A 3702-nucleotide genomic window follows, 5' to 3' on the forward strand; every position below is an offset into this window, starting at 1 on the left:
GGAAGTATCTATTGAACAAGACTTTTAATTCTCTTGACATAGCTTCGGACGCAGGGCCGAAGTATGGAAAAGAACAATAAATAACTTTCCTACTATCGCGCTCAGGAGCAACCTCACTGTATCGCTTCGACATGAATTTCTTGATTTGAGTAAACACCAAACTTGAATCCATTAAATCGAGTCGAGCCTTTCAATACCTATCGAGTCAATACCTAACTTCTTGGGAGTCAATATCGAGTCAATAGCCGAGTAAATACCTATCCTCTTGGGATATTAAGCTGATTTGAAATGTTAGCTAAAGTGTAAGGATTCAAGAAAAATAGGGAGGGAGAGACGGAATGAAAATTGTTTTTTTTTTCGCACGTGTTTTTTTTCGCCACGATAAGAACAAACGAAAATTTTCTTCGAACTTCGAAGCTAAAGTTGAATGGGAATTATAAATGAGCGATGAGTTTGAATGGGGTAACTCTTATTATTATTACTGTAGTTTTCTGGAGAAACAACGAGAGTCTGATTAAAGAGATTTTAAGACTATAGGATTAAGACCATAGGGATTCTGTAAAAGTTGGATATTTTCTTTTCGCATGATTTTATCTATTATCGGCATCGGTTGACTCAGCTGTTAGTGCATTATTAATTGATAATTCTTAATTGATTCAAAGGAAATATGAAAAGTGAGTGATTCACTTCGTATCCACGTACGGACTATATTTCAAACCTTTAGAGCGATTTTATTGCGTTGTTGTGGAGGCCAAAACTCCACCACGGAAGTAATTCCTCTGATCACTTCATTAGAATTCACTAGTACATGGAGTCTGGAAAATAATTTTAAAATTTATAAACAAATGTCATGAGTGTCATTAAATTACCATTATGTACATGGTATCTCAACATACATTACTACATCAGAAAGAATTGTGATGCTTTAAACTCAAGCCCTCCAAATTTAATTTATGATACCCCCATACAGCATTAAGTATGTTTGTAATGCTCTGTAATTATCGTTTCAAATATAGTATTTAATTGAAATAAGAAATGCTGTTAATTTCATTTAAAAATCATACAATAAACATAGTTTTCTTTATATTAATTGTTTCAATGTCATTTGATTAAAATTTTTAGCTGAAATAAGTTACCGATGTCTAAAAACGAATTCATCTCACGTGATGTGCTGCTGTGAAAGAAATACTATTGATTTCAACAACGACTTTGCGCGATCAATGTGTTGCTCGAATGATGAGATGCTACCTTTGTAAGGTTTCGTCTCATCGGCTGTAGAAACAAACACTCGAATCATGAGATAGAACGAAACAAATATATATTCTTTGCATCTCTAAATCGTTCGGTGCAGATATTCCTTGCAAACTGGAGGATTAATAACATGTAATGCCGATAATTTATAAAAATTTACTAATTGTATTAGTGTCAAAATTGGGAATATCATCACATGATGTAAAATATGATTACACAAAGGCTAGTTGCCCAGTATCTTTAACCATTTCAGACTAGGTTATGTTAAGTTACTATGGGGATGATTGCACGGTGCATGGGTTTCATTGCGTTATAGGATTGAAAACCGTAGGAAAATTAAAACGTCTGAAAAACGTAGGAAAAATATTAAATAAAATTGAAAGGCTGACTCCTGATCCGGTTCATGCAAAATAGTGAAGAGCTCAAACACATGACGAATGAATTGATATTAGCTTATATTTCGATCGAGTTTATAGTTTATTTGCAAGCAAATTTTGATATTTTCTGACGCATGGTGTGGATAGCGTGAAGTCAAATATGGAGAGCAATCTGCAAGGATTATGTAAAGCAAATGTCCGTGAGGGCGCTCGTCAAGTTATCAGGACTAACTGTATTGAAAAGTATATGAACCGATGAATACTGAAAAAGAATATTATGTTAAAATAATTCAAACATAATTTCGTTTTCATACTAAAAACTTCAGGAGGCAATCTATGGTCAGCGGTTTCACCTTAAAGCAATATCTTACTAAAATGAAGATTCAAATGACAATTGGTAATCACCTACACTACGCTATAAGAAATTAGGACCCTAATAGTAAAAATTATCCAATTAAATCACGTAATTATTTTGGAAACGTGCCGATTCAAATGGTGAACAGCATAGCTTGATTTAAACATCCTACTGGAAGATACGTGACTTCTTCTTACCTTCACACAAAATTATCGCTGCTACTACTTCTTTGGTCAATATCATTGGCTTTGAATAAGATGCAATTGTGTTTGTCGTCTCTGTTAAGCATATTATTGAACAAATTAATTGCAAAAGTATTTTTCATGTACTACCGTCGTTGCTGAGAAGAAAATTCATAGAGAACACTGTTAAATTTGATTTTTGATCAATGTACCCATGGTGCTTCCCAAAAATTGAAATAAATGTCTCAAAAATTCGTAACAATCTTAAATCATTTAACCACCCTTCAGCTTTTACGATATTTCTGACGTATTGTGACCTTTTTGTTGATTCTTTGCACTGAAATTAATAATTATGTTCACACATGCCACTCCAGTCTCTGAATTTATCTATAAATTTGCTTCATGTTCTGGACACTGTGATTTAGAATATCTTAAGGTTTATAGCAGGTGAGCTTCGAGCTGTCTCGACTAATTAAATAAGTATTTCATGGATAAGACAGTTCATCTAAAGAGTTCCTCTTAATTATCGTTAGAAAGAAGTTTCATGTACCGATTAATAATTCACCTTTGACGTTCAACAAATCGCCGTCATTATCTTCAGAAATAGCTTCTTTTCGGATAATGCGACGATAGGCAGAATATCCTGCAGGCTTTCTCTTGATGAGATCCAAGTAAAGTTGAAGGAATACAAAGATCGTTCCACCAATTGCCAGGACGTAACGCAAATTAGAAATCGAAATTCTTTTTACCTGGAAAGGGTAGAACAACACAACATTTCGTTACATATATATAAGAACAACTTAGTGCGTGAAAATGTTTAAAGATATAGAAGTACGCATTATTTTTTATAAGCGATTTATTCCTACTTATATTTTCCGAACAGAAATCATACATGACAAATGGGTACATATTTTAATACTTACCGAACCACGGTGGTGAAACATTTTGTTAAAACTTGATTAAGTGTGATTAAGTGTAGATCTTTATTTCAATTCAAAACGAATGAGATTTCGTGGAACTACTTCAAAATCAATCTTGAGGAAGAGCTATGGATGTAGTAAGGATTAAAGTCATAGAAAATTATTTTTGATGGAAATTCAATTTCATTTATCAATGCAAGGGAATAGTGCAAGGTTACACTTGCCAAAACTGGAACAGAAAATAAGTGACGTCAGGAATTCCCATTTAACATTAACAATGCGGTAGTACTGCTCATGATAATTATATCCTCATTAGAGATAAAACCATTGTTTCAACGAAAATATTGTCAAGAATTTTCGGGTAGTCCAAGCGAGACTCCCGTCTATACCGCAGGTACCCGACGATGAAGGAGTTGGTTCTACTTGTTCCAAGGCTTGCGTTTTCTTTTCATTTTATTTGCGGCAACATAGACCTTTAGTTGACTGTTCTTGTGATTTTCAAGCACTCTTAAAATTTTCCTTTCCTTGCATATCGCCTATTTATTTCATCCGATTCCTTACATAAAATTTCCTCAAAAATTAAAAAAATGGAATGTCAATAATCTTTGAGGTTTCAT

At 33.6% G+C, this 3702-nt stretch overlaps 1 long non-coding RNA gene across 2 annotated transcripts; it reads right to left on the reverse strand.

Annotated features, from left to right (window-relative positions):
• Nucleotides 1-716: 716 nt before the first annotated feature.
• On the reverse strand, nt 717-2903 carry LOC125178412. 2 transcript variants are annotated; one of them, XR_007156886.1, is made up of 3 exons: nt 2731-2903; nt 1164-1272; nt 717-815 (listed from the first exon to the last, which is right to left on the reverse strand). It is a non-coding gene; the product is annotated as an uncharacterized LOC125178412 (long non-coding RNA). The 2 variants fall into 2 exon arrangements; XR_007156885.1 differs by lacking the exon at nt 2731-2903 and adding an exon at nt 2181-2218.
• Nucleotides 2904-3702: the final 799 nt, after the last annotated feature.

This window comes from Hyalella azteca, unplaced genomic scaffold, assembly GCF_000764305.2.
Source record: "Hyalella azteca isolate HAZT.00-mixed unplaced genomic scaffold, Hazt_2.0.2 contig9623, whole genome shotgun sequence".
Lineage (NCBI taxonomy): Eukaryota > Metazoa > Arthropoda > Malacostraca > Amphipoda > Hyalellidae > Hyalella > Hyalella azteca.